Here is a 13,407-nt window from a genome sequence, read left to right as displayed (position 1 = left end):
AGGGGGGACATGCTGAAACTGGTTCACTGACGCCACAAACGCAGGGCGCAAAGAAAGTACAGAGGAGGAACGCTTCTCTAATCCTTTGGAAAGTGTTTCAACTGTTTCTATTACTTCTTGCGGGGTGAAAACACATGAGGGTGAATTTTCAGAAACCGGAATCTTTTTCCGCGATCTCAAGAATCCGAAAAGTGCGCAACGATTTCGTGATTTTGATAGAAAATCAAAATGCTCAGATTTATAATTTTCTTTCGCTTGTGAGATTGTGCGTTTAAAAGTAACCGCAATGAACTTATAACCACGCCAATTTTTTGGGCACTGATTGTGTAGGAGCTTCTTCCATGCAGCTTTTCTGCGTCTGTAATCCCGCGAGCAATCTGAATTCCACCATCTAGCTGAAGTGTTTCCTCTTGATGTGCGTAACAAAAATTCGGACTTCTTTCGGCATTCCTCAATAGCCAATCATAGGCCTTTTGCTGTATGCTCTTCAGCAGAATTAACCGCTGAAGCAAGAGCGGAGCGCAAAGAGGACTGAAACTGGTCATAGTTTATATATGACCTCAACTGAAAGAACGCCGGAGTTAAGCGGCAATTAACATTAAAAACGATAGGTATGTGATCGATAGATGTTACATAATCCACAGTCGACCAATCGAGTACAGAAACACAAGGGATGGTGAAAGTTAAATCTAACACAGATCGAATTTGTGCGCGGAGAAATGTAGCTGAACCTGAATTCATACACGAAAGGTTATTATCAGTAACCCAATCCAAAGGCGCTTACCACAGAAATCTGTCTTAAAGCCCCACGACACATGATGAGAATTAAAGTCACCGGCCAAGAGAACTGACTTCTGTCAATTACGGAGCAGGAGATGTAGCAGGCTGGTATCCTGCACACCGCAAGGAAAATAAACATTTACTAATGAAAAGGAACAGCACCCTGGAATCTCAAAGTCTAAAGCCAATAACTCACAGTCTACAGTAGAGGACTGAGAAGTAATCTTAGCCCTGTGACAAAATTTAGAAGAGACTAGCATGAGTAAGCCTCCTCCTCTTGAGTGACGAACTTGTCGAAATGAAGAATAATTTTGCAAATGGAAGTGTTTTTCAGATGTAAGCCAAGTTTCTTGTAAAATAATTATGTCCGGATTATGTTGAGATATAAGGTACAGTAAGTCTGTTGAAGCTGAAAGAAGTGACCGACAGTTCCACTGGAGAACTCTTAACACCCCTATGGTTGAGAAATCTGGGCAGCAGCAACTGCCTACCCTAAAATAGTTTCTTTCGGCTTAGAGCCAATCTGTTGCTTCTTTGATTTCGGCTGAGGATGTGGAGAAGAAGGGTTAGGCATTGGGGAATCCACTGCGTTTGAGGATTTGAGTATCCGAATCCACCATCTCTGCATCATGAATAATTTGAGCATTATCTGAATTAGTGGACCGAGGAAGTGGAGAAACAGCAGTAACTTGTTCTTGGGGCTGAGACTGCTTCGGCAAGGATGTTGGGTCATTAACGAAGGCATGGCTGACATGGCAGAAGTCATTTCAATTTGCATGGCCTGGGTAATCTGCGTTGCCAGAGCATTATATATGCACTCTGTGACAGTGGACACTATCCTGTCAACCATCTTAGCCATAGAGGCTTCCACAGCAGTCACTATCGCCTGAGAAATAGACGAATCTAGTGTCACTCCTGAACGGGCTTACACACCTGCATAGCCGTGAGCCCTCTCTTTAACTTCTGATATTGCCTCACGCCGCGAACAGTGTTTGCGGTTGGTTATGTCTAGAATTTGCAGTTCATGACGCCGAGAAAGAAAATCCATAGAGTTTGCAGCGTGAGATCCACTACAAAGGCAACACTTCTCGTTTTGATAAGAGCATAAATTTTATGGATGGTCATTGCCGCATTTGCAACAGCGCAAGGTGGACTTGCAGCCACGAGCACTATGGCCATTTCGCCAGCAGTTGCTGCACTACAGTGGCCTAGACGGAAAGGGATCTACATGGAAGATTAGGGTCCATGCTTTTATTTCTGAGGGGCAGGAAATACCCGCAAAAGTGGCAATAACCATTTCCGTTGGCACCCGTTCATTGTTCACCTCCCGGCTACAGCGATACACAGCAACAACACCCGCTGCAGAGAGAAGGTCGAGGGTCTCAACTGGAGACAAGCAAGAGTCCACACCGCGAACCAAACTTTTTGTGCAGGCCAGATGAGACGGAATGAAGCTGTTTACCGAAAGAGACACAAAAGATGAGCAGTTTAGAAGAACCTTTGCGCACGACAGGTGTAGTGAACGGCACAAAATCCCGCCACGTCCAAACTGCCTTACCTCAGTGATTCCCTCATAAAGAGAAGTGGCCGCATGGAGAGCAGCTCGAACAGGCCCTGGATTGTTAATGCTGATAGAACCACCATCCTTTGGCGCCAGCGCCACAGGAATGCTGCGGACGCCGGAGCGTTGAAAAATTTCCAGCGGCATCTCATGAGGCGGTAGGGAAGCCGACCAGGGGGACCTCCCCTGGCCGGGAGACTGCGTAGACATTACCTGAAATTGAGAAACTCATCGCGTGCGTTATCCACACAAGAAAAAAGGTGCAAAGGCACAGAGGGAAAAGGAAAACAGGACCAGCCGCCTAATACTTAGCCAATTCCTCGTCCCGAGCTTCGTGGTAGTTCGCCTTTCGTCGTTGTCGGCCGTCGTTTCGTTCGAATGTCTTCGACGCCAACAGCGCTGGGTTCTATGTTCGTTCTCGTCTTTTAGCGTTGCTTCCTCTAGCCATGCAGCTTCAAAGCTAAACTATCGCTGAGAAAACAAATCAAAAAGAGAGATTCGTGTCAGAGCTATGCAAGCAGTTTTAGAGGTATTAAAACTGTGATGTACCAGAAGACGACAAGGAAGATGTTGCTTATGATGACGCCTCAGTGAAGAAATAAAGTGCGTATGATGGTGGAGACGGGGAGAAAAAAAGTAACGCGTAGAAACGGACGTTCTGAGGCGGAGCGCAGGCGCACTGAGAAGATGCGTAGCAGATACGGTGATGTAGTACCCGCGAGAGACCACTGAGGGCAGTTTGGTGTCATGGACGTGCTGAACGAACTACACGACTGACTTACCGGGCGCTTCAAACTTCACGTGCGTGAGTGTTCACAAAGAACAGTGCGCTATAATCTTTGACTTTAATTCGCGAATGAAGATTAAGCGGGTTCTGTAGGAACTACCCCATGCGACATTGGACAAGGGCATAAAGTCTCGTCTAGGACTTTCGTGTTAATTTTTGGTGCTGTCCTTTGACGCAATACATTAAAGAAGCGCTGATTTTCTATCTGTTTCGTTCCTTCCGGAGTCGTAACACGCGGGCTGCTAGGTTTGTATAGCTATCTCTGGCGCTACCGTAGAGAAGGTATATCATGAAAAAGAGCAACGGCAAACTCAAATGATCCGCACGTCCAATACAAGAATACATCATATTCTGCTTGAAGTGAAAGGAATACAGGAGATTGGAGAAAAGAGAGGAAAGCGCAAATTGAACTTCAAGCTCACCCTGCCGTCATGCGAAATAGAAAAACACATCGCTTTCATAGGTGATTCCTGGTTTTCCTGCTTTCCTTACTATGTTTCCTTGTTTCTTCGTTGTTTCGTAGTCATTACTGCGACAGTTGTTTTGACAGCAGCTCAACGACAGACGTGTTTTTTTGTAAAATCAAAGAAAAATTTGGCTTTAAAGTGAAGCTCCTGATGGCCGAAAAGAGAAGGAAAAGCAGGAAAGAGAAACTGGCAGCAATGATGTACTTTTGTAGTTTCTTTATTGCGTTCCATGGGTGCGAAGACTGGGCGAAGAAGCATGCATAGCGCTGCACTGCGGGCTGAGGCTTCAGGCTGGGGTCCTCGGGTTCGAAACGTGGTACGCACGAGTGCTTCTGGAAATGAGAAAAGGCGACTAGGGGAACGTGTCGGCCTCTATAACGCAAACGGGAACAGTTTGTGGAATAGAAGAGCTGATGTAGGCATCAAAGTAATGGCAAATGCGGAGGACGCGACACGACCGCCGAGACGATGCAAGGAAGCCGACTGCGTGATTCGCACGGCTCCTGTAAAACTTGCTAGAAGGGCCACGGAACTCTGCCCTTGGAAGCACTTCTTTTTTCTGTGCATGCACTTGGATTGGTTAATAGATTTTTTCTTTCGTTTTACGAAAGAAACTATAAAAAACGCGCATAGCCATCACACCTAAACAGCTTGAAAACGTACACAGCATTTGTGCGGTAGTTTGAGGCATGATCTCTTTCGGGACTTGACACTGGCTTCAGAAAGCGCACCTCTGTTTCTCCTAGACTTCTCTAATGCTTTTCGGTGAAAGCTTCTGGACTCGCAGCCGGAATGAAGGCAAAGTATGAGAAGACACAAACGTCTTTATTCGTCACATTACTTGAAAAAAAAATTATTCAGAAGTTACGTTTTTCCTGCAACGTTAGGACGACGACGGAGATAGCTTTATTCATAAGCAAATATGACATCACTCTTTGTGCTGTGTAACACGACTTTGAATACGACGAGCTATGATAAATTGATAGCACCAAGGAAAATTTGTGAACAGTTCTATAGCTCTTCGGCATTCCTTCGCATCTCTCTTATTTACGGTGCAGCATATGTAGCGTGAAAGTATTTTCTTTTCTACATAAACGACAGTCTCAAGGCCAAACGATCGATCTCACCTACATAAAGTCCAGCGCATTAACGGCAATAAACTGCACCGCAGCAAAGAGAGCGGGCTCTCATCATTAAAGCATTACAGCGGCGCTCGTATGTCAAGAATCGGTGATTTCTTAATGTGTTTAAATGATAGAGAGATCGGCTGTAATAACAGCCTCTGGTGACCAGCTATTCCAGTGGGGAAGAGGGTAAGGGAAAAATACAGAAACAGTGAAAATGCGACGACAGGCGGCACAGTGAGCGGTATTTGCGGTGCCACCCTTCCTGGGGTTCAAAAGTTGCAAGCACAGCCTCTACCCCGTCTAAGGTTAACACCGATGCCTTGGTGACCGGCGTATGTAGGTGATGTGGGTGTTTACGTTAAGGAGCAGGCTGAATTACTCTTGCATTGATAACGTCGGAAGTTGCTCCACCTGTGTCACATAGTCTAGGCAAAGAAGAAAAAATAAATATAGCCCCTACCATTGCCCTAGGACTCCAGGGTCCTCTAAGAGCTTCAAGTAGCCTTGTTACCACTTTAGTTCATGGACCTGTGAGAAACACCACTTGAGCGACGCTGCTCAGAGAAACATCTCCTCAGGCTGTACAGAAATGTCTCGAGGTCATGAGAAAAACTTGAGCACGCTAATAAAAATCTGCGTTGCGCACAATGGCACAGCTAGAGATTATAAATGACGCCACGGGGCAAATTTTGTGCAGCCATGCCGGAGTGTAGGCTGGGTCAGTACGCAGGCTGCACAGTGGAGTGGCTTTCTCTCGTGACTAACACCGGACTCCGCAAGGTTGGAGAAGACCCGGTCGAAGCGAAACACGTGTTATCCCACGAGCTGCTTCGCAAAAGCATCGCACATTTCGCATTCTCGATGATAGTATGGGTGACCGAGCTTCTTGCGAGAGAGAATCCGTAGCCATGTTACTAGCGACTCTGACGTGAGTGGGCATTCACTGAAAGCACTATGTGATTTATTTTTATTACGGTTCCTTAGCCAGGTCAACGACTGCCGGCCTATGTGCTCCGGTAACAATCAGATGCAGGGCCCCAATCAATGGTTTGAGCATCGTTTCGATTTCATTGCCTGTTGTTCACTCTTCTGGCTGACGAGTGCGAACGAATCTCAGCAATAGACGAACACGATGGAATAGGAGCCCACGCCACTGGGTCCAGCTTGGTGCGTGCCAAGCGTGTGCTCCTGTGAATGTGAATTCGACGACTTTTGCGCGTGAAACTGTCGTACTCGTTCATCCGTAAGCGTATAGGTTCTATATAGTCAGAAGGGAAATCACTATGCCGGCCTGCTGTCGATGTCACTTAAATTCTCGAGAGTTGAGCACGGCCTTGGCGGAGACGGAACCGATGGCTTTTGAGCATTAAAATATTCCTAACAAAGAATGTACTTGCGCAAAGAACACAGGACACAACAAAGTAACACATACGACAAGTACGCGCCCTGTACTTGTCGTATGTGTTGCTTTGTTGTGTCGTGTGTTCTTTGCGCAAGTATGTTCTTTGTTAGAAATGAACCAACTTGCCCAGACAAGAGTGTTAATTAAAATATTGGGCACGTTCCTACACATATGTAGCTTCTACTTCTGCAACGAGACACTTCATGCAGAGCCGTTATCATGAAAGTCTTCTGCGGTGACAGACCGCCGCTGACTCTTCCCTGTGCGTGGAGCCATCTGTCGCCATTTTATATTGTATTTTCATCTCTATCTTTAGTCTGGACCCTCCTTTTAAGGCACTGGTACATGACGTCGCTGTATCCACCATAGTACATAGTACCTCTTTTTTCAGTCGAAGAAGTTATGAAGTCCCGGGGAGTTTTCTCCTGCTAACTGGCTTGAACCTGCATTACTGCTTTCCATTTCTGACAGCAGACACGAAGAGTCGTCCTCCATCGTTTAGGACGGTGATCCCGTCATATACACATTGTCAGTTGAAACTAAACAAGGAAATAAGTCGAACGCAGCTAAAGCTAGTACTCGTAGCCTCTTTTTCAGCTGCATATTTGCATACCAGGTGGACCAGCATGCTATGCAAAAGCGAAGGTGACACTGCAGTTCTTGCTCACTCTCTACGATTCTGTGCGGCGCGGTGCAGAGAAGACAGTCTGAAACGTTTCCATATGCAAAAACGTGAAGCACGCGCTTGTTTTATTTTAAAGCACAGATTAGAACGGCCAGCCTAAGATGGGCAAACATTCTTCTTGCTGATTCAATGGTATAAGGGGAAGTATATAGCCTTGGACGAAAGCAGAACATTTTGAAGCATATCGATGTTATATTTGACACTTTTCGGAGAAAATTCATTTGAGAAGTGCATCGAAATAAAGTGCTCTACTAAAACAGGGAAACTCTTTTTCGTTCTCTTTCAGGAGTGCGATCGAAAATTTACGCACGGTTGAAGCTGACAAAAAAGTTCCAACAGAACAATGCAGGTTATCTCAGCAGGTAGTCAAGGCACGTCGGAACGCAAGGTCTGGTAGGTCAACGAGAGTGCATGGATACTTTATCGAATAGAAAATGAGTGAGAACTGCAAACATAAATGGAATGAAAGGCGAAGGTGAAAGGCAGACCGGAGGTTGGCCGTGATGTGTAGGCACCATTCACGGAATAGACGGAAGCTATCGTGCTCAATAGACCACACTGTCTGCGTAGACCCACGTTGCAGGCGTACTCAGGAAGGTACAAAAAGACGAAAAATGTCACGTGAGATGAAGGGAGGGATATATGAGAGGAGGCATGGCTATCAATGCTGTCGCGATCGCTAGTGGCGCGTGTCCGCGGGTATTCGTTCCAGTGTCCCTGCACTAGTGTGACGCGGTGTCCCGCAAGGTTGACGCTGCGAAGAGAGCAGCTGTGCTAGCGGTGGTAGCGCTCTTACGCCGATTGAGACAGGCATAGGAACCGACTTGAAAGCTGAAGCACTGAGGACACTGACAGTATTGACTTGCTGCTGCCAAATGGCTGCTGACAACAATCATTGAAAGATAAAGCGTCAAGAAATTGCGCACAGTGGGGCTCAAGATGAGCTACAACGTGCACGGCTCCTCGTCTGTATACATAAATATATTGTTTCGATCGAAAGAAAGAGCAAGGAAATGTTGTAACCAAATAGTTTTGCTTACAGGTTGATAAGGTACAAGAAAAGGCAACTTGCTGTGCTGGAAGCCGCAGACACCTGCCTTCAATTTTTAAAGGTGTTCATGATTCAAAACATTCCTCGCCCATTTTGTATCCATTCTAACTAGCCCCTCATCTTCCATATTCGGCAACGCTGAGGTGTGCATTTAAATAAAGCGAGTTTCTTTTTCATCAGCATACACCTCGGAGCACAGAGGAAAGCAAAATATGGAGGCCACGATGCATTACAAAGATGGTGGAAAACAATAATCTTGTCGACAAGCATAGCACAAACGGTATGCCGCCTTTCTCGATGCCAATAAAGGCGTGAAAATATTTCTCGTTCTCGAGCCATTTCGCAGCGACCTGACTGGCGAGGAATGCGTGGTATGCCTCACATTTCCAAGCTAGACAAAGGAATCCAGGGGAGCAGCAGGTATTTTTCTGGAGCGTGCTTTGACGAGAGAGCTCGACAACAGAAAAATCCTATTCGTGAGAATGAAGATATCTTTTCGACTGTGCGAAACTTCACACCGCCCTTTACACAGATATGCCTTAATTTGGCAGAGGCGTTGGCAGGATTTCTGATTTGAATAAAAAGTAAGCTTCTCACTGGCCGTCTACTTGAAAAAAAAAAGAAATACCTAATGCTCTTCTTTCAGTTTTGAGCAACTTTGTTTTCAATAAAAAGTATTAAAATGTCATAATTTTTAAATCTGTACAGAAAAATCATTGTCAAGCAGTATACAAAGCTTTTGCGCCAATTCATCCGCTTCATAGTGTGCTCATTAGCCTATACCGTTTTCCAGTATTGGTTTGGTGTCAACGTCCATCTGCTCAATGTTGTATCTCTTAGCCGCTGCAAATTCAATGAGGTGCAACGCGATTGTCGCAGCTGGAGTTTTACATTACTTTTTTTTTAACGCGAGAGCATTAAGTGTCCCTTTGCCCAGAAAATCTTGCATCGGCGTCGGCGTTGTGAGCGATAAATAGCGTGGCGTATGGTAGCCTAGGCAGCCACCCCTGGAGAAGCAACTTACTGGTGGGGAACCTAGGTCCCGTCACCTTGTGAGGTCATCAGAAGATACCCACCGGATTATGAGCAAAGTAACCACCCTGGCAGGTGGCAGTTAAAGCAATTGTTGATTGTGAGAGGTTTCTCGGAAAGAGTAGCTTGGGTCGCACAAGACCCACCGGTGGCAGCACCAGCCATATCGCATGGCAGTGGCGCATCTCTTACCCACTACATCATTGCGCAAGTAGTTTGAGATATCCCAGGGGCATATGAATGTGAAGTTGAAGATGACTAATTTTCCATATATGGGCATATTAACTCATTAATTACATCGCTTCATATCCTTGAGGAGGTGCTTAAATATCCCCTCTAATATTTGTTCTGGTCTGTTTTGAGCTTTTGAACCACGCATTGACTTGTAGTTATGCCATTGTGGTGTAATTGAAATCAGACAAAACTAATGAGAAGAGCTTCCACCCGGAGTTTCCAGGTCCCAACCCGGCCGCGGCGGCCGCGTTTTGATGGAGGCGAAACGCAAAGGCGCCCGTGTGCTGCGCGATGTCACTGCACGTTAAAGATCCCCAGGTGGTCAAAATTATTCCGGAGGTCGACACTATACGGCGTCCCTCACAGCGTGAGTCGCTTTAGGACGTTAAACGCCATAGAACCAAAACCATGTATGCAATGTCCCGCATTGGGAACTTCTAGGTTCCAAATAAGGGAATAATTAAAATTCTGTCTTGTAATATTATTCCATTGCAGCGAGCAGCCGTCACGATCGATGGATTTCTTTTTCCTCTAGACACTGCTGGGGAGCTTTGCATTTGGTCCAGATTGCATTTTACTGAGGTTAGAGAGAACATCAGAATCCTAATGATCGGCCCTATAAATTCTTTCTGTGCAATATTTATTTCCCGCGGTTTTCGCTATATATATATATATATATATATATATATATATATATATATATATATATATATATATATATATATATATATATATATATTAGCAGATATGTTAAAGGAAATGAGGGGCCCGTTTGATAAACTTATGAAGGGAGCCAACAGTCACCGAAACCAAGGTGCATAAGGGAATGTTTTTTTATGTGTTGTGCTAATCAGTGGGATATTATAGTACTTAGATTAATAAATCGCTTAAAGAAAATTACTTATAAAGCTAATCTTACATAATCTTACCGGTACTCACCTACGGGGCAGAAACGTGGAGGCTAACGAAAAGAGTTCAGCTTAAGTTAAGGACAACGCAGCGAGCCATGGAGAGAAAAATGATAGGTGTAACGTTAAGAGATCGGAAGCGGGCAGAGTGGGTGAGGGAACAAACACGGGTTAATGACATCCTGGTCGAAATCAAGAGAAAGAAATGGGCTTGGGCAGGGCATGTAATGCGAAGGCAAGACAACCGCTGGTCTTTAAGGGTAACGGAGTGGGTTCCAAGAGAAAGTAAGCGTAGCAGGGGGCGGCAGAAGGTTAGGTGGGCAGATGAGATTAAGAAGTTTGCAGGCAAAGGGTGGATGCAGCTGGCAAAGGATAGGGTTAATTGGAGAGACATGGGAGAGGCCTTTGCCCTGCAGTGGGTGTAGTAAGGCTGATGATGATGATGATGATGATGACTTATAAAGCAGCAGAAAAAACAACCATGCCGCCGGTGGGATCCGAACCCACGACCTCCGAATATCGCGTCCGGAATATAGCTCCAGAATATAACACATAAAAAGAAACATTCCCCTATGCACCTTGGTTTTGGTGACTGTTGGCTCCCTTCACACACATATATATATATATATATATATATATATATATATATATATATATATATATATATATATATATATATATATATATATATATATATATATATACACACACACATATATATATATATATATATATATATATATATATATATATATATATATATATATATATATATATATATATATATATATATAAGTAATTTTTTTAAGCGATTTATTAATCTAAGAATTATTATCCCTCTGATAAGCATAACACATTAAAAAAAAAATAACGTTCCCCTATGCACCTTGGTTTCGGTGACTGTTCGCTCCCTTCATAAATTTGTCAAACGGGCCCCTCATTTCCTTTAACTTGTCTGCTAATAGCTTAACGAGGGTCTCGGTTCCGGCAGTCTTGATGCCATAGGTAGCATAAGAGGGCTCTCGCACAGTTTCCGCCCTCACCGTTAGATGACGTTCTACGTCACGCTCGCGGTATTACAGGACGTGCTACGTCCGCCGCTATGGTCGAGGGTGGCGCTGGTGAACACTCTCAAGGCTCGCTTACACCCAGTAAACATAAATACCCACGAGAGCAGCAGATTGGACAGCCGTCGCCGTAGCTCAGTTGGTAAGAGCACCGGACGCGATATTCGGAGGTCGTGGGTTCGGATCCCACCGGCGGCATGGTTGTTTTTTCTGCTGCTTTATAAGTAATTTTCTTTAAGCGATTTATTAATCTAAGAATTATTATCCTTCTGATAAGCATAACACATTAAAAAAAAAATAACGTTCCCCATGCACCTTGGTTTCGGTGACTGTTCGCTCCCTTCACACACACACACACATATATATATATATATATATATATATATATATATATATATATATATATATATATATATATATATATATATATATATATATATATATATATATATATATATATATATATATATATATCTGCACCTACTTCTGTTCCTTTCCCCGTCAATTATTTGTGAGTTAAGTGCAACAGAAACTTATGCGATTCGTGGATTGACGGTTTATACATGTTAAATAATTTTCAAGCTTGCTGATGTCAGTGCCGAGATTATAACATCAGCGGTCTCTGCCAGAAAAACCCATCATTTCAGCGCTTGCGAGAAATTGGTTTTTCTTCCTTATCTGATATTTTTCTGCCCTCATTCAATCTGCCCCTATTTGATGCCACGTGGAACAGCGCTTTCAATGAACTATTGCTGACTAGAATGATCTTTTTTCAGAATAGAGTGCCATTTCTCATTGTTTGCTGCATGCCACAGACTGTTCCAGGTTCTTTAGTTCTAATGAATTGTGTATGATAAAAGGCGCTGAAACAATCAATTATTTCAAGAGAGGTGTGTTGCCATCCGAAAGAAGGAAAAGAACGCGCAGAAGGATAGTCCTGGGCACGTGAGTCTTCGTTTAATCTTCTGTTATGATTTGTTTGTTCATACTGTCAGCCCAAGTAAGGACCTTTACAAGAGTGGGAAGAAATACAACAAATAAAAGATTGCCAGTCTCTCTCCAAGCCGAAAGAGAAACGACAATGCAACACAGTAGCAGTATCTATAAAAAGTGACATGCAGTGAACAAAAGCAACACACACTCGTATTATGCGCATCAGAAACAGAATTACATGCTAAGACGCATTCAAATAAAAGAAGATGAGAGGCTCTAAACCAGCCGTGAATGCACTGACTGAGAAAGATATGGCAACTGTATGTGGTATTTCGTTCATGTCTTTAATCGGCCCTGGAAAAAGGCTATATTTGCGCTCAAACTTTCGCTACACATTTTTGCTGTTTCTCGTTTTTATCAGCAGTCTACGCAGAAGAAGAAACAAGTTCGCTGCACAGGTTTCTACGGCTGCGTGGGCGCTGTTCCGGGGCTTCTCTAGCGCTTCGTATATGTCGATCTCCGTCCAGTATCCTTTCCTTTTTTTTATTGGGGTGCATCACGCCTACCGCGCAGTGCCATTATTTTGCAATCTTTTTCAGTTCTGCCAAATCACGGACTTGCACAGACAAAAGCTCTAAGACCAGAGAGGGTGTGCAACATGATGGTGCTTTAGGATGAGAAGCGATCACTATTTTATGCATCCGTGCCACAATGCTTAGACAGTGTTTGTCACTGCGTTGTAACGTCAGCGCAATTAATTTATGATGGTCTTGCATTGAGAGCGCCCTGCTGGGGAGCAGATAATGCCATATTGGTTCTATGATAGGTCTTAAGTAGAACTCTACACGAGACTTTATGTACAAAAAGGCCATAACTGTGATGTTTGCGCGGTCGCGAAATTCCGTGCCAAATTCACGTTTATTGGGGCACACATTGTTAGGATGTGAAAAAACCGCAGTCTTTATGTACGAATTTTGTGTAATATAATGTTAGTAGTCTGCTAACTACAGTTCTAGGAGGTTAAGGCAAAACGCCACCGTGCGTGCATGACACAGAAATAGCTGAAGTGCCGTAGCAGCTGTCTTCATACGTCACAGAAGGGTGCCATACTTTTATGGTTTATATGGTCTATGTGGATTTAACGTCACAAAGCGACTCAGGCTATGAGGAACGCCGTAGTGAAGGGCCCTGGAAATTTCTACCACCTGGGGTTCTTCAGCGTGCACTGACGTTGCACAGTACATGGGCTTCTAGAATTTCTCCCTCATCGAAATTCGACCGCCGCGGCCAGGATCGAAGCCGCCTTACTGTCGGAACATGTAAACAACTTGTAGGGAAGTGAAGTAGACTGAGGAAAACAGATTTGAAGGAAG

Source organism: Amblyomma americanum, chromosome 6 (assembly GCF_052857255.1).
Source record: "Amblyomma americanum isolate KBUSLIRL-KWMA chromosome 6, ASM5285725v1, whole genome shotgun sequence".
Taxonomy (NCBI): domain Eukaryota; kingdom Metazoa; phylum Arthropoda; class Arachnida; order Ixodida; family Ixodidae; genus Amblyomma; species Amblyomma americanum.
This window is presented reverse-complemented; position numbering follows the sequence as displayed.